This window comes from Rhodnius prolixus, unplaced genomic scaffold (assembly GCF_049639745.1).
Source record: "Rhodnius prolixus isolate KJV_2025 unplaced genomic scaffold, Rpr scaffold_7, whole genome shotgun sequence".
NCBI lineage: Eukaryota > Metazoa > Arthropoda > Insecta > Hemiptera > Reduviidae > Rhodnius > Rhodnius prolixus.
Genome location: NW_027411582.1, coordinates 21,779,399 through 21,798,577, shown reverse-complemented (window position 1 = coordinate 21,798,577; position 19,179 = coordinate 21,779,399). Strand labels below are relative to the sequence as shown.

The window sequence follows — 19,179 nt, the reverse complement described above, 5'->3', positions numbered from 1 at the left end:
TCGTTTCTGCAATCACCACCTCGTTTGAATAAAATCTTTTTCCCGCCAGCCATTTCTTCATATTGGGGAACAAATAGTAGTCCGAGGGAGCCAAGTCTGGAGAATAGGGGGGATGTGAAACGAGTTGGAACCCTATTTCCATTAATTTTGCGACCACAACTGCTGAGGTGTGAGCTGGTGCGTTGTCGTGTTGGAAAAGGACTTTTTTGTGGGCCAATCGTGGGCGTTTTTCTTGCAGCTCGGTTTTCAAACGTTCCAATAACGATGAATAATATGCACCTGTAATAGTTTTACCCTTTTCCAGATAGTCGATGAGGATTATTCCTTGCGAATTCCAAAAGACAGTCGCCATAATCTTTCCGGCCGAAGGAACGGTCTTCGCCTTTTTTGGCGCAGATTCCCCCTTGGTAACCCATTGTTTAGATTGTTCTTTGGTCTCAGGAGTGTAGTGATGTATCCATGTTTCATCCACAGTGACGAAAGTCCTGACGCTTAAAGTCCTGCGGATTCTTCGGGAACAGCTGCAAACCGTCCTTGCAACACTTCACACGATTTCGTTTTTGGTCAAGCGTGAGCAATCGCGGCACCCATCTTGCGGATAGCTTTATCATGTCCAAATGTTGATGCAAAATATTATGTACCCGTTCATTCGAGATGCCCACAGCACTAGCAATCTCACGCACCTTCACTCTTCTGTCATTCATCACCATATCATGGATTTTATCAATGATTTCTGGAGTAGTAACCTCAACAGGGCGTCTAGAACGTTCAGCGTCACTTGTGCCCATATGGCCACTCCGAAAATTTTGAAACCACTTATAAACTGTTCTAATCGAAGGTGCAGAGTCACCATAATGTTTATCAAGCTTCTCTTTAGTCTCCTGAGGCGTTTTGCCTTTCATAAAGTAGTGTTTAATCAACACACGAAATTCTTTTTCGTCCATTTTTTGAAAATCACTCGATTTCCTCGATTCAAACGAATGCCAAACACAAAGAAATAGACCGATCTGGCTGAAACTTGGTGTGTGTTCTTCCAAGAGATGCTACTAACTAAACATAACCTCGATACGCGCCAGTAGTACTATCTCTCTGACTTTGCACGGACTTTTCCAACGACCCTCGTATATATATACTATACAGATGTATATATATACTATACATATATCGAGAGAACAGTACCAATAATAAATAAATAATTAATTAAAGACAAAAACACTGAATATGTAATTGAATTGAAAATCGTCAAACAATTTAAACATTAAATAATTGAAAACAAAATCATTTTTTTAAAAAAAAAACTTCTAAACATTTCAAATTAATGGAACATGGTTACAGTTTGGTTTTTCCTCGCACAAGTTTGGTAAATATTTTGTATTTGTTTCATTTGCAAAATATCTCCACTTATTTTTCTTAAATGTTTTTGGCAAACCTCTTCTTTGGGGCAACAGTTCCCAAAATAATATTTCCTTTACATATCTGAAATATATTTTTTTTTTGTTTTATTAAATTGCTTTGAAACATTTAAAATTTGAAGACGCCACGGTAGCCGAGCGGTTAGAGGCGAGACCCTGTAAAGCTAATATGCATTTGTGGTACTGGGTTCGATCCCCGGTCTCTGGGCCTTGGATTTTATTTAATGGTTAATAAAAGAAATTTACAGTGAAGTATGTTTGCTAGTCGCCTCCGACCACCGACACCTAATTGGTAGTTGGACGTTAAGCCCCGCCTGAAAAAATAGGCGATTACTTTACTTTACTATTAAAAATTTGCTTAGGATCGCAATAATAGGTAATAAATGGATTTTTGTTCTTCGTAACGCCCGAATGTTTTAAATTTCTGAGACAGGTTACTGACAGTATCTAAGACTGTTTCATCAAGTTAGGCATAATTCTTATTTATTTAAATATTTTATTTTACAATCATTATTCTCGTGCATTGCTAGTTAACTCCTTGTTTCAAGTAGAATTCCAACATTATGATTGCTATACGTAATTTTCTTTCAACAAAACTTAAAGAACCCTTAAAAATACAATATTTTACTATTTTGTCCAAAATTTTACGATTATTTTTTTAAGCATTACAAAACCTAACCGAGTAACCTCCCCTCACTTAGCAAAAATATGAATTACGTGACATAAACATAATTTGCTGGTCTTTACACTAAACTAAAGTGCCTTGTTTTTAAATAAAGAATTTTTATGTTTACATCAATGTCTAATATATTATTTTGAGTGATTACAGGTTGGAGATTAAATAGAAAGTAGTTTGGAATAACTAGTTTTGGCACTGGTTGGAGCAGTTGGTGGCCAAAATCCTATAACTACATATATTAAGATTAAATTTAGTATTCCGTTAAATTAAAATCCGACTAAATTCAGGAAAAATTTATCAAAAATATTTTTAAAAACTGTTAATCACAATATTTTGACATCAAAGATAAACAACAGTGCCTTCTTCCTAAAAATACAATAGTTTTATTCATGGCAGACCTTCAAATGGTAAAGAACTCAGCTTAATCAATTTTTGGCGTAACAGAAAGAGACTTAAAACAATATCTAGTGTTTTGGCGAGGTAGTTATTGATACAGAACTCATTCTTTAAGTATTATTTAGTATTTCCCACAGATATTTGTCCTTATCTACTAACCTTAAGTATTCGTCCTTTCTGGTATCCACTACATTTGATTTCATACAGATTTCCAATGCAGCTATCTTTAGAACTGTATTTAAAGACATAATTTAACTTTGAAATAATATTCCAAAAGAAGAAAAAGAGGTAAAGGTAATTAAAAAGAAAAGTATGTACTAACTACAACATTTTGAATTGATTTATACAATTTAAATTTTGGATAAAAAAGATAAATTACATATGCGCTATTTATGTTACCATCTTATCCAAGGAAACTGATTATTATTATTTATTCATTTATTTATTTTATTTTTTGAGAAATAGATCCACCCTGGAGCGTCTATTTCATGAATTTCGACCTGTTATATGCACTAAATTTGTGTATTGCTTTAAGTCTATAATTATAATTTTAATCGATCAATTTAAAAAAGTTTAAGATTTATTTATTTTTAAGGTAAAATTTTACACGTTTTTACATTCCATGGCATAAACAGCGAGAGAAACTAAAAATACTGTATTTTTTCAGTTTGTCCAATACATATGTGGCCTCTTCAATGAGGGCGTGGCCAGGCTACAATAGGGCGATTTCTTATTGGCTCCAAAAACACGCCTACATTTTTTACATCTTCAATATTCTCCATTGAGATTGGTCAATTCTTTATTACCAATTATTTCTCAATTTAAAATAAGTTTTAAATTTTTTAAAATAATTTTTCCACTGTAGGTATTTGATGAACTATCAGAATATTCAGGGAACGAAAAATTACACTACAAATCGAGATTTTTTTTAAACGAAATATTCTCTGTTTTACGTTGTTAATGAAAGTGTGGATGAAAATTTATTGGAATATTGATTATTTTATTGAGAATTAAAAAAAAAATAAGAAAACTGCCATTGTCTAAGATTATTTGCATATGGCTGACATTACCAAAACAGAACTGGCACTCGAAAGTTTTCTCTAATGCCATTCCCTTCTTGTTAGACAAGTTTCGAGAATCGATGAGCTGTTTCTCTAAACGTCATTCACTCCTTGTTAGAAACGTTTCGAGCATCGATTAGCTGTTTCTGTAAACATTAAAATAAAATGTGATGTGAATACTCACATGACTTTATGTTACTGCTATTCTTAACTGAGTCAGCAGTTACTAGTCAAGTTTTGAAAAAAAAATCCGATTTATATGATTGGCAAACTTTAATACTTCAACGACTGACGAATAAATATTCAAATAATGCAAAATTTATTATATTTATTTTTTGATATACTTTCTTATTTTTATTTTTTTGTTTTATTTGTATATCTTTATATCCGTAAAATAATATCTATATGTAGAATGGAGTAGTATAATATAATGGAAACTGGGCCAACATGTTACTGTTCCGTTTCTAAGCCGTCTACGAAAGAGTATATAGTTCGTTGTGTGCTTGGAGGCGGTAAGAGAGGCGGCTGTTAAAAGAGGATGGTAGCTTCGCTTGTTGTTGAATTGATGCGCCAGCTAGTATATTTATGGCGTACACACTCTTCTACGCTAGTGGGCGTAAATCTGTCCTTTGCACAGCAATGATCTATCCTCCCAGTTTGAACCCATTCGTCCCCCGGGACTCCACCATCCAACTTGCTAGTATACACCACTTCTTCTTCCGCCAAACTCTACTCCGATAAACATATATATACATGCAGGTATATATATATGTAGGGCTCATCATTCTTATGCCGGAACTTACCTGATGTAGAGCGCTATTCTGGATAGAAGGAGAACAGTTTCATTCATACTTACAGCATCCTAAAGTCTCCATCAAAAAAAACTCTATTTGGTTATAAATCCTGACTAGTTGTCAGCAAATAACGAAGTTGCCGTTTGTAACTTGATATTTATTTGAAATTAAGTAAGTTGATAAAACAATTTTAAGACAACCAGATTTAATGGAAGTTTACACTCCTTTCATCGTTCCGAAGCCTGTCCTGGGGATCACCAGAGGTTCGGTTCGTGCGGCTCTCAGAGATAGGATCTGGAGGGAGGCCTTTAATGGCTGCACTGAAGGCTTTTGTATCCTTCAGAATGACCTCTTCCCTGTTCTTGGAATGCAGAAAGGCCCCCAGAACTACTGGCTCGGTACAACAAAGTTCGGCTGGAATGGGTGCCGGGTCATGTGGGGATTGAAGGGAATGAGAAAGCTGATTATCTGGCCAGGAATGGATCTAACACTCCTTTCATCGGTCCGAAGCCTGTCCTGGGGATCACCAGAGGTTCGGTTCGTGCGGCTTTCAGAGATTAGATCTGGAGGGAGGCATTTAATGGAAGTTTAACTCGCGGTCATTGTAGTGCAGCAGTAATACCAATCGTTTTAATGCATATTTTGCTAAAACCTAATTAAACTAATCAAACGAATTAAGCTTTTTCTACAAATATTTTCAATGAAAATACAACTAAAATATTATTTTTAAACCAAATAGCTGAACAATTATTTATTTTGTTACATTAGTTTGAATATTTTAATAGTGAACGAGAGATTGTGGAGGCATTGAGCGCTAAAAGAGGGTGTAGAGGGGAGGTCGGAGATTTAGTACGTTATGATTAGAGTGGTTTCCGCCTCAGTAAATTTAACGAGATTTGCATTTCATCATTTTATGTACACATGGATTTATAAAATACGATGTTTACGAAACTGGACAGTCCATCCGTGCGGGCAATTGGAGGTACTACACGTTAAAAGAAACACTTTAATGGATTATTAATTGAGCGATATTTGATTCTGGCTTTAATAAAAAAATGTAAATGAACTTAGCGGACGTTTATATTTATTTTATTTTAACCATTTACAAGCAACTAGACAAAACTAAAATATTTTATCAAAAATTAAGAATTTTTAGAAATTCTCATTCACTGACGACTGGTAACATACAGAGTTGTCTGTAGCGGGAGAGAACATTGTCAGAAAGCGCGTCAGTGCATTGAAGAAACTTGAGGGCGCCAACCAATCTCGAGCTTTAAATTAAAAAAAATTGATGGATTTGAATAGGGGGGGGGGTTTAGTTTTGGCCTGAAGTGATTCTGCGGCTTAAAAGTACAACTTTAGTGTCTAATTTCGATATCGCAATTGTTATTTTATTCTATGTTTAAAGAAGAAAGCTATTATTAGAAGGATACTTCTCGTTAGATTTGTTTCTTACCTGTAATTGGTTGCAACACTTTTAATCCTTCTGTGACAAAAATGCTATAATCTTATGGATTTAAAATTCCATAATTATTTACAAAATAGGATGGGAACAGGTTCTGTCCGAAATACAGTTTTGAGACTCCATTTCAGGAGTTTATTAAACCGAAGACTTAATGGAAGGCGAACTGGACGGAACAGTACTGGAAGGGAGGCATTTGGTTTACCGATGGCTCCTAGATGGACCGTGGAACTGGGTCTGGAGTGTATGGGGTTAAACCCGAGGCACTCATTGAGAGATCTCTTGGGAGATACGCCACAGTCTTCTAGGCCGGGGTTTTTGAGATTAAAACATGTGCTGAGGAAAACCTGCGGATGGAACCCTAGAAATAGGGCGATTCGCATCTTTTCGGACATCCAGATTGCACTGAAGGCTCTTGTATCCTTCAGAATGACCTCTTCCCTGGTCTGGGAATGCAGAAAGGCCCCCAAAACTACTGGCTTGGTACAACCAAGTTCGGCTGGAATGGATGCCGGGTCATAAGGGGATTGAAGGGAATAAGAGGACTGATCATCTGGCCAGGAATGGATCTAACACTCCTTTCATTGGCCCGGAGCCTGTCCTGGGAATCACCAAGGGTTCGGCTCGTGCGACTCTCAGAGATTGGATCTGGAGGGAGTACGAGAAGAACTGGGTGATGTGTCCTGGGGTTAAACACAGCAAGACTATGATGCCTTGGCTGTGTAAACAAAGAACTGAAGAGATTCTGTTCTTGGTAAAAAATCAGATTACTCTGATCACAGGCCTATTCACTAGGCATGGTAGGTTCAGAAAGCAGTTCTGTACAAGGTGGGGGCTTATTAACTCGGAGCCGTTGTGTAGATTGTGTCAGGAAGAGGAGGAAATGGCCTCTCACTTGAGGCCAAATGGCGTTGCAATCGAGCGTTTGCGCTATGAAACCTTTGGAACTTTTAAGACCTAAGGAGATAGTAGCGCAAAAAGAACTAGTAGGGAAAGCCCTCAACCTCTTTAGTAGGAGAGGGTTCGTCTACTAGATCCAAAGGCGAGGGCACAATAAGTCTCTTGCAGCTGCGGTGCCGTGGAGCCCTTAGTTCCCGTCCCATCTATTATTCTAATTCTAATTCTACAAAATGGGATATGAGAAATCCGAGTTTTTCTAATTATAGATTTTTGTTTGCAGAAAAATAATTGAAGGTGTAGGTATATAAATAAAGCGAGAATGATAGAAATTTCTGTGGGCCATATTTAGTGTTTTGCGACTATAAGGCGGTCTAGAACAATCAACTATAAAGATAAAGGAGGCTGTGTTTAATTTTAGCCCACGTTATTTTCCCTTCCTCAAAACATTTTCTGCAAATTTTACACCAAAAACCACCGCTATCTGAAACTCCCTTTTTTGGGAAGACTCTCATCTCCTATGTCCAAAAATGTTGGCTGTATTTCAAGTTTAGAAGCTGAAACCTACTGTTAAAACAGCCAGCAGCACAATGCTAATTAATTCCATTGGGGAAGGAAAAGCTGTATTTCTAGTTAGTTTATTTGTACTTGGTGTATTGTGCGGTATAACAAGTCTCTTCGTGGTGAACATCCAACACGCTAACTTCGCTTGGCATCCCTGTGAATGTTATTACACCCTCAAATGCCATCCAGTTGTCCTGGGTATGTTTGCCAATTTAGTCCAACTATGTCTTAATATAATTTATTATTTCCTGCAAATTAATTATTATTTGTCATTTCATTCTAAATTCTTGTTATTTCTCTTTTAATCGTTCGAGCATCAAGATGGTGTCCTCAATACCACAGCCTCCCTAGTAAAAGAAATTTCTGCTTTGTTAGAGATATTAGAGTCAAATATTAGACATTATGACCTTTTCATTAAATAGTGCCCGCAAACGTAATAAGTAGTGTTATACTGGTTTCGTATCCCGGTCTAGACGTTGCTTTTAATTTATTGGTTAACAAAAGGAATTTTAAAGAAAGAAAATAAATTTATTTTCCTGAGACTATTGTCCTCTAAGAATAAGTTCATGTGCAGTTAGAGGCCCTATTGATTTGTCCTGTATTTTAAATATTTATAAACTAAAATAAGCAAGTATTTACAAAAATAAGAATTAAAATAAAGGAAATAAATGAATTCATTTCGGAGAAAGCTGGGTAGAATGGGGATAATTGAACAGAAGAGATTTAAAGATGGAAAAGGTAGGAGCATGGCGTACAGATGAAGGTAAGGAGTTCCAGAGAGAGGTAGCGCGTATTAGGAAGGATTTATCGAAGGATGAGGTACGGATAGAGATCTAGTATTACGGGAATGGATCGAGGGATTTGTACTTGAAGAGTTGGAAAATATAAGATGGTCTTTGAGATTGGATAACTTGGAAAAGGAATGAAGCCACAAAATACTGGCGGCGGTAAAGCCACTTCAACTCATTGTAGTACACACGAAATGCGAGAGTCTCTGGGAATGCTGAAAATAAATCGTATGAAGCAGTTCATGGAGGCGCTTGAGCTTAGCTACGAGATCACCAGAAAGGCTGGCCATACCACTAAGCAACCATAGTGGAAATGGGGGGAAAATAAGAGAGGAAACTAGGAGTTGCCGGGTCTTAATTGGTGTCGGAGAACTATTTACCCTGCTTCAGGATGTGGATGGAGCGGCGAGAGATTTGGGAAACATGGTTTTTCTAGGATAGGTTTTTGGTCAAAAATGATACCGAGGTTCTTAACAGAGGAGAAATTTGCAGTAAAGTATGTTTGCTAGTCGCCTCCGTCTACGGACATCTAAGAGGTAGTTGGATGTAAAGCCCACCTGAAAAAATAGGCATTACTATTAAATAGTTACAGAACTACTGACATTAATGATATTAACGCTGCAGATCCACTGGAGATGGAATGTTTGGTTGATTACAATAGTTCAATTCCAATAGATGGATTTCAAAATGGAATTGAATATATAAGTCGTCTATTGATCAGAAAGAGATTAAATCTGTTTTCAATTAGTGTTTTGAATAAGGTAACCCATGTTGAGCTCATTTCTCTCAATTCGTGTTTTGAGGCTTTGCAACTTGATCCTTTATCTTTGAAGAACCCAAGAAAGTGGGTTTCAGTAATTGGAAGAATAAGGGTTAAATTATAGTAAATTGAATGGAGTGTGTTGCGATAAAATGCGGAAATAATATTTTTAGATTTGATTTCATTAAGCTGCATTTTCGCATTTCCAAACCATCCTTCTGTTGAACTGTAATGGGATTCAAGGTTTCGGTGTGCCATTATCAGGTCAATATGAGAAGAAAGACTTATGACGTGGCTTTATACATGTCATCATGGGGTATTGACACCATCACCAACAGACTTACTTCCGCAATAGACTAACTAAATACTGCACTAAATGGAAAATCAAAATAATCCTTGAGAAGACTAACGCCATATTCTTTACTTTTCTCAACCGACAAATTAGACACAACACTCCTGCTCTAGTATTGCGGCTTAACTTTGGACAACAATCTGACCTTCTTTGCTCACCTTCAGGACAAAGTGAACGCCGGTAAACTTCCTACAAGTCTACTATTTCCTTCATTCTTAGAGTACAAACTCCTCCTCTGTAAAGTGATCTTTTGGCCGATGTTACCCTACTGCAGCCCTGACTTAGAGTAGAAATATCAAGAAACTCCAGGACAACACAGAAAAAAATTAGCGACAGTCTCTCCTAGACGCGTTAAAAATCGACTGAATCCTTGAGCCTGCAACTATTATCCCCATATACAGTGCCACCTCGATTAACCGGGCTGACCTCCAGCTATACCCACCCTGGAAAACTGAAATCCCGGTTAAACCAAATACACAGTGTTACATAGTAATACATTACTGTTTCGCCCCAGAGATCAACTCCTATCTTAGACGGCAATCCTTTTTTTTATATTTATTTTTTGAATTTTTTTATCTTTATTTTTATTTTTTATCTTTTATTTCTTTTTTTAAATTTTTTTCATTTTTTTGCAGTTCAACTTTTTTGAAAAATACTTTTCGTGTTGTTTGCTTCTTTTTTTTTATAACAAACGACCACTCTTTGATGAGTGTACGCAATTTAAAAAGCACAACTTTGTCATTGGTTGGAATGTCCTTATCGTGAAAAAAATTCAATCAATTCAGGAACTGAATTCAAAATCAGGTATAAAAGAGTTGCTGCCACGCCTACAATTATTATGTTACATCGGAAGTACAAAAAATTTTCCTGTCGCCACCGAAAATTAACTTTTGTTTCTGGCGCCGATCCAGGTGTTCTTATGATGACTCAACATGATCCCGGTTAATCGAGGTTGCACTGTACTCCTATATCCACTCCAGTTGTCATCCTAATCCATTCTGCTGCGCCATAGCCTCCTACAGATTCTTCTATTCCCGTACAGGCACAAAAGAATCAAACATATCCTTCTCAAAATTTTTCCACTAGCTGCAGGTGATTTCATCCTTTTTCCCTGCATTCTCTATCTATCCTTCCCAACTTGAACCTTCTTATTATACCATGTCATGAAGGTTGTAATGTAATTGACACATTGACAATTCATGTTTTGTAATTATTGTACAATATTATATTTATTATAAAGTTTATTTCTCTATCTATCGAAGAAAGACTTACCACGTCGTATGCATACATGAGAAGGATAGTTTCTTGAAGGATTTGAATGTCCTTTGTACATACTGAATGTAAGATTGGGACCAAGGAGACTTTCTTGCTGAACATCCGCTTCAGAAGTCTGTTTAAGAGAAGTCCCGCTCGGTTAAGAAAAAGATAGGATATCTTTAAAATTTAAAAAGCAGCTCCAGGTTTCAAACTTGGTCGAAGGATCCGTAGAAGGTTTGAGAACATCCCAATCGTCTTCTAGGAATGTCCTAGATACTCTTTGCTCTTTCTGAATCTCTTTTTTTGGTCTCTGTTCAAACTCAAAAACAGATTGATAAAGTAATGCCTATTTTTTCAGGTAGCCTTTATATTCATCAAAATTTGGTGTCACAGACGATTGCAGCGGCTAGCAAACTTACTTTACTACAAAAATTTCTGTTATTAACCTATTAAATAAAATTCAAAGCTTCTAGACAGGGGAATCGAACCCAGTACCACATTAATTCTTAGCTTTGCAGGTGTCGCCTCTAACCGGACGGCTACCGTGGCGTCAATTTTTTCCTTAGTGTAAAGCAGAACTCTTTCACCAAAATGTGCAGTTAATGAGAAACAACAGCACAATCCACAACAATCCACATTGTTCTTCCAATAATAATAATAACAGTAATAATAATAATAAATTTTAAAAAGAAGGAAAAGGTAGCTGAGTAATTTTAATGTTACCTAAGAGGAGTGTTAAATATATAAAATGTTATCTGAGAAATGATAAATAATAGCATAATTAATGAATTTATGTGAAGCGAGTAGATAGTTGGTGGGGGAACACGTTATAAAATAAAAGCACTACCTCGCCCTACGGGCCTTGCCCATCAACAGTTTAATGATTGTTGCGCTCAGTTCATTTTGATAATGAAGCCAAGCGCTTCACAGTATTCATTCTCTCTTTTCCAACACCATTTCTCCGCCTTGCCACTCTATTCCACGCCCTTACTCGCTTCACATCCTAATCCTCCACTCATCCTATTGTGAACAGTATTTCCACCATTCTGAATACTAAACTAAAACTTTTAATTGGATTCACAATTATTCACTAACTTTACAAATTTTATTTTATTTTTTTATTTATTTATTTATTTTTTTTTCTCACTTCGTTCTATTTTTCTGGTCCTCCAAAACTTTCTTTTTACCAAACAATTTTAAAATAAATAAATAAAATTGTCCCCAGATTTTTAAATTGGTAAGATTTAAATTGCAAATTCTTTTGGAACTTTTTAAAAGTAAAAACTACTGTCCCGTTTAAATACAATCCCTTACACACTCTAAAATAAAAGAATAAAGTTCCCATACTTTTTCAGGCGGACTTTGCGTCTGATTATCAAATGAAGTGACGTGTACATCCCTCTCTCTTTATTATACAAAGATATATATATATATCTATTTCTGTAAGACTTGCTCCAAATTCCTAATTGCTCCAGCTTATGCCAGTCCTCTTACCTTCCAAGTGAGGATTCGTAACATGAATGAATGGATAATGAAGAACTTTGGCAGAGTTTCGGGGGGGGGGGAACCCAGATCTGGTATCTTTTGTAAGGAAGAGTACCAGTTAATGTGGTGGCTTGGACATGTTGAAAGAATGTGCCACAAAATAAGATTCCAAGGAAACTTATGGAGGGAAAGCCAGGAGGGAAGCCTCAGCAGAGGGAGGCGCCTCGTATGAGATGGTTAGATGGTGTGGAGGAAGTTTTGAGAAGAATGGGTGTTAGAAGATGGCGGAGGGACGCCTACGACCAAGTCGAATGGCAAAAAAAAATAGTGGAGGAGGCCCAGCTCCTTGTAGGGCCTTAGCGCCTTGGGGTAGGGTTGGTATATATATCTATATACGGCGATTAGAGGCGATCCGTATAAATTATATTTCTCAATAAACCTCTCTGTATTTTTAATTATCATAACGGTGGACGGAGGCGATTAGTAAACGTACTTTACAACAAATTTCTCATAAAAAACAATAAATAAAATCGAAAGCTCAGACCGGGGGAATCAAACCTATAACCCCAACAATACTTCTTAGCATCATAGACCTCGCCTCTAACCGCTCGGCTATCGTGGCGTCTCCATAACCTCTTTAATTCTTTCTTATTCTATTCCATCATTCGGAAGATTTTTTCTTTCTTTTTTTTTCAAATTCCCATTAGTATAATATTAAGAATAGACGGCTCTATTTTTTCAAAAAAAAAAAAAAAATCTATTTAGACGTATACAAATTCATAAATAAAAGACAAATATGGCTTCAATTCTTCTTCGTTTATAGTGTCATTTATCAGAGTGTTGTAGTTATTCATAGTTATATTTATGATTTATGTGTTTTTTTTTCGAGAAAAATGAAATAGAAAATTGAAAATAAATTTTTTATAAATTATTTGCAGAAGTTTTTATAATGGCTTACATAGAAGTTATTAATGATTTCACTTGTTCTTTTTCTTTCAACTTATTGTTAAAACTTTTAATAGAGACTATTATATTATTATATTTCAAATTTTCATTTTTAAAACATCTTTCTTAATTTTTTTTTTCAAAGCAACAGTTTTCATCTTTAATGTTGTAGATTTGTAATAATCTTAGTGAATATTTTTTCTATTTTAGAATTGCTCTTTGCACATAAAGATTCTAACACATTGGACGGTGTTATTTTTTCAAAGAGTAGCTAGTAACTGAATTTAAGTATTGCCAACTACTTCATTTAGGGTAAACAAGTTCCATTCGAAAGAACTATAAAAATGGATGACAAAAGAAAGGTTGGATCGATGCGTTATTTGACGAGCCTTCTAATCACCAATATTTCTTACATTATATTACCTAACAGGTTCCTGTAAGTGCATTTATCCACAAATATGTACGTAAATAATTATTTCTTATGCATTTTTAGTTTGATTTTCAGTTTTGGTTACTAACTGTTTTAAAAAAAGAAAAGAAAATTCTAAAATCCTATATTTTTAGGTTAGTTAGTAATTTGAAATAAATAAAAGAAGACAGATTGCGCAATGTAGGCTAGTAGGACATGGTAGTAGTGTGGTTGCTATGGCAACTTGGAATGATCTCTGTTTTTTTTCCTCCCGTTTCATTTACTCTCATTTTAGTGTCTTCTTCTATTTGACCACGTGCAGTATTTTGATTGGTGGCCTGTAGAACGTATTTTATACTGTTCATTTCTCTCTTCCATTTTGAAGATGCTAGTTAGTTTGACGTAAAACAACCTGTACTTCTATAATCACTTTACTAATTGTTATCTAAATATTCGCTTAAATTTTGTTAATAAATCTTTGACAAAGTTTTGTTTTTATTTTTAAAATTGATCGAGGATTTACCACAATTAAAGCAATGATATATTATTTAGCAAAACAAAAGTTTATTGTTCAAAAATATATCTTTAAGTTTCGATTTCATTGCTCTACGGCGAGTCAACTCCGCCAATCTGCAGCAAAGACTGTCTTATAAGATAAGGATGGAAAACATGAAAGCTAGAGAACAGATTAGCAAGAAAAACTGGGAATGAATGGATCTCCTTAATCTTAAAAGATAATCCTTCTTGCTGGAAGTTATTTAAGACCCAAATCCTTGGCACTTCTTCTTGGTTAGTGGATTTTGGGGTTATACCTACGACTACAGAAAAATTACTTTGGCCAAAAAATGAATCCAGAATAAGTTAGGCAGTTAGATTTATCAGGCTTTGACTTATACAGAAACGTGACAAGAAGTAATGCTCTGTATTCTGTCCGTTGCTTTGGATATCCTTTAAAAGAAAGTTTCAAAGTAATCGCATATTTTTTTGTAGGTGGTTTTTAACGTTCAACTACCAATTAGGTGCCGTGGGCGGGAACAGAAGCTCATACTTTACTATAAACAATTTTTTTCTAACAAATAAAAAGTAGCCGCCATACGCTGGATTCGAATTGGTGACCTTCCTCACATGAAGCCACACTCTTGACCACTAGACCACAACAACCGCCCCAAGAAAGTTGCAATAGAGGTATGATTGTATTAGCTTTTCAATTTCCACACAATAACTTTCAAACATAATAACATCAAATAGACTTAACAAACATCATGTTATTGTTAAATACTACCTAGAAATTGCCTAATGATTCCGCGTGTTTTTTTTTTTAACCAAAAAAGTCCAGGCTCTGATCACCTACAGTGTGCCATATCCAAAAAGTTTCTATTACAATTGAAAATCAAATATTTTTTTATTGATTTCTAGCTCAATCACAAAACAAAAAAGCACACACAGATTAAGTTTACAAACATTGTGTAAATATTTGATAACGAATTTTCAAAACAAACATGTCACACTTGTACATTTCCGTGTAAATATTTTTTTTTTTGTAACAATTTTTGTAGCGTGCGGGGGGGTGTGTATGTTGAATTGGCCGACATGTTATTGTTCCATTGAGAATTCAAGTATTGTATTAGAAACTGGTAAACAATTTCACACATTTTTCATTCGGACATTTTGTATTTTTCACTTTTCTTTTTTTTTTTTTGCTGCACCGAGCTGACTAATTCAATCTGTACTATGTAGTATGTAAACAAGGCCAATTTTCACGAGTGTTTTTTTTAAAACAACTTCTCTTGTTTTATAGATCTATTATTTCTTTTAAATTACACAAATAAATTCAGTTAATACGAGGGTCGTTTGAAAAGTCCGTGCAAAGTCAGAGAGATAGCACTACTGGCGCGTATCGAGGTTATGTTTAGTTAGTAGCATCTCTTGGAAGAACACACACCAAGTTTCAGCCAGATCGGTCTATTTCTTTGTGTTTGGCATTCGTTTGAATCGAGGAAGTCGAGTGATTTTCAAAAAAATGGACGAAAAAGAATTTCGTGTGTTGATTAAACACTACTTTATGAAAGGCAAAACGCCTCAGGAGACTAAAGAGAAGCTTGATAAACATTATGGTGACTCTGCACTTTCGATTAGAACAGTTTATAAGTGGTTTCAAAATTTTCGGAGTGGCCATATGGGCACAAGTGACGCTGAACGTTCTGGACGCCCTGTTGAGGTTACTACTCCAGAAATCATTGATAAAATCCATGATATGGTGATGGATGACAGAAGAGTGAAGGTGCGTGAGATTGCTAATGCTGTGGGCATCTCGAATGAACGGGTACATAATATTTTGTATCAACATTTGGACATGACAAAGCTATCCGCAAGATGGGTGCCGCGATTGCTCACGCTTGACCAAAAACGAAATCGTGTGAAGTGTTGCAAGGACGGTTTGCAGCTGTTCCAGAAGAATCCGCAGGACTTTAAGCGTCGTTTTGTCACTGTGGATGAAACATGGATACATCACTACACTCCTGAGACCAAAGAACAATCTAAACAATGGGTTACCAAGGGGGAATCTGCGCCAAAAAAGGCGAAGACCGTTCCTTCGGCCGGAAAGATTATGGCGACTGTCTTTTGGGATTCGTAAGGAATAATCCTCATCGACTATCTGGAAAAGGGTAAAACTATTACAGGTGCATATTATTCATCGTTATTGGACCATTTGAAAACCGAGCTGCAAGAAAAACGCCCATGATTGGCCCACAAATAGTCCTTTTCCATCACGACAACGCACCAGCTCACACCTCAGCAGTTGTGGTCGCAAAATTAATGGAAATAGGGTTCCAACTCGTTTCACATCCCCCCTATTCTCCAGACTTGGCTCCCTCGGACTACTATTTGTTCCCCAATATGAAGAAATGGCTGGCGGGAAAAAGATTTTATCCAAACGAGGAGGTGATTGCAGAAACGAATGGCTATTTTTCAGACTTGGACAAATCCCATTATTCGGAAGGGATCAACAAACTAGAGCAGCGTTGGACGAAGTGTATAAGCCTAAAAGGAGGCTATGTTGAAAAATAAAAAAGGTTTACCCCAAAAAATTAAGTAGTTTTTATTTTTGCAAGGACTTTTCAAACGACCCTCGTATTTGAAATAGTTTATAGGTAAATTTAGAATATGAAAACAGTTAAGAATCATCTTTCTAGTACAGCATCTTTGTAAACTATAACATCACTTCAGCGAAAAGACGTATTTAAAAAGTTATAATGTATAATAATAATTAGATATAAGTTTCTGGAATTTGAAGTTAGAAGGAAACGTATTAGTTATGTTGTAAAATGGCAATTTAATATTTTCGTGCAACTGTTCATACCAACATTATTATTATACTTTCTTAACCAATTTAAGGTGAAACGCCTCATCAGTAGAATCTGGCTGATGAATTTCAAAATATATAACTTTTTCTACAGTTGGCATTAATTGTAAATGGAACGCAGAGGACGTTTGTACTTACTGTAACCTTAATTTACCGTACGACCTTTTTCATTTTTTCATGACCATTATTTGAATCTATAAGAATGATATATCTGAATCAGTACTAGATGGATGGTAATGGTCTCCTCAAAATAGATTCCATTAATAAACATATAATATTTACTACTTTACAATAAAAGCTTTAAAAAGAAAACTGTTAATAGCAAATACGGTTAAGTTATGTATTATAAATTTATATCAGCTCAATATTCCAAATTCTATATTATTACCAAATTTATACATTTATTTATTTAACATTTTCTCCAATGTTCAGCATTCTAAAATTGTTACTTTCTATTTTAAATTTATCTTATTTTTATATTTTTATTTACATTTAATGTAACACTTACTAGCTTCTTGACTTCTTTTTGTCTTTTCTTAGTTCGCCTTGGCTTAGATTTTTAGATTCAAAATGAGGGGGCGAGACCCTATCCCCACGGCACCGCAGCCACAAGAGGCTTATTGTGCCTTCCCCTTAAGTCTAATAAGTGAAACCTCCCCTTCTAAGAAGGTTGAGAGCTTTCCCTACTAGTTCCTTCTGCGCTACTATCTCCTTTGGCCTCAAAGTTCCAAAGATGTCATAGCGCAGTCTCTCAATTGCAACGCAATCGAACAACAGGTGAGAGGCGGTTTCTTCCTCTTCCTTGTGCACAATCTGCACAGCGGTTCCGAGCTAATAAGCCCTACCTTGTGCAGGTGCTTTCTGAACCTGCCATGCCCTGTGAATAGGCCTGTAATCAGAGTAAACTGATTCCTGCCCAAACCTAGAATCACTTTAGTTCTTTGTCTGCACAACAAGGGCATGACCCTCTTGATGTGTTTGACCCCAGGACACATCACCCAGTACCTTTCATGTTCTCTCCAGATCCAATCTCTGAGAGCCTCACGAACTGCACCCCTAGTGATCCCCAGGACTGGTTCGCCTTGGCTTAATATCTAATTAATTTCAATTATTCAACTTGCTTAAGTAATATGTCTTCAGTATGAAACTTTGTATCAGTTAAAATTAGTGTATAGGTTTAATTAATTCATTTTTTAAACAATGATCAGAATTTGAAAAACTATTATTTATTTTATTTCATTTTTCTTTTTTCTTTTGTGATTTATTATACATTTCATTATGCATACAGTGAACTCTTCTGTAATGGTATATAACTTACATAGAATAATATAATAATAATACTTTTTTAATCAGTCAAAGATTTTATTTACTTAAGTAAATACAACAGAACACATAATGGGCTTAGTGCTTACCTGTAAATGCTAGATATAAGAGTTTAGTAATGTTAAAAGTAGTTACTTCCTAACGTATGTTATTACAGGAAGTTAGTAATAACTATTGAAGCTAGAGAGGAAGTTGTAAAATTAGAAAAGACAGGAAGTGAACAACTACAACATAATGTTTTCTCACATACAAAGATAATTTTCGAGTAAAAGGAAGTGTGTTGTTGTGTGTGTGTACGTTTGTGTATGTACAAAGAACAACTGATAGAATGAAAGAAAAGTTAAGCTTTTTATATACTTTACAATTGGTTGGATGCAGTTAGCAAAAAGCAGGTTACCTTTCAATGCGTACATAGATGAAAGGTTTCATACATATGGTGCCCTTAACAAAGTCGATACTCCTTTTGAGACCAATCGATGTTGCTTGTTTGTTGTGGTAAAACATTCCTAGCAGTTTATTTTCACTTGATAAACATAAATCGAAAGAAAGAAAATATTACAAAAGAGAAAAACGGGTAAAAACTTGTTTTTCTACCACAATTGTCAAGCCTTTCAAAGTCTGTATGTGGGACCGGGAGGCTTGGAGACGTGGACCCCCAGTTGTGGGAGATTCGATGTGGTTGGTACACGGACGGCTCCAGAACAGTGGAAGGGATAGGAGCGGTAGTGCAAGGGGTGAAGCCGAAATATACGTTTTCGGTTAGCCTGGGAAAACTAGCTGCAAGTGTTTCAGGCTGAGCTAGCTGCAGTTAGGTTCTGTGCTGCCGAGATTGTTGAGAGGAGGAATAACTAATTCTAAGGCCGTGATTTTCTCGGACAGCCAGGCGACTCTGCGAGCCAGGTCAATTCAAGGCTGGTTTGGGACTGTCTGGGTGCCCTGAAGGAAATTAGTAACCAAAATAAGGTATTTCTAGTATAGGTGCCTGGTCATTCAGGACACAAGGGGAACGAAGTGGCAGATTTATTGGCCAGGGAAGGCTCTGCGGGACACTTCGTTGGTTCGGAACCCTGTTTTGGGATACTGAAGTGGGTTAAGTCTGCGGCCAATAACTTATGGGTGCAAATAGGTCACAGGAGTGGTGGCGAAGGAGTTCATAACGGGCTATTCGCCGAGGCTGACTGCAGAATTAATCCGTCAAGGCCGTGGGGCTATAAGGATAATTGTAGGCCTA

At 36.0% G+C, this 19,179-nt stretch overlaps 2 long non-coding RNA genes across 2 annotated transcripts in view; one reads left to right on the top strand and one right to left on the bottom strand.

Moving 5' to 3' along the window:
- The window catches only part of LOC141447178 (uncharacterized), a 449,287-nt gene that overhangs the window by 415,238 nt on the left and 14,870 nt on the right, over positions 1–19,179 (top strand). The gene's annotated exons all lie outside the window — the stretch shown is intronic.
- Positions 1,197–2,877, bottom strand: LOC141446553 (uncharacterized). Its single transcript, XR_012453787.1, has 2 exons — positions 2,647–2,877; positions 1,197–1,476 (listed from the first exon to the last, which is right to left on the bottom strand). It is a non-coding gene; the product is annotated as an uncharacterized lncRNA (long non-coding RNA).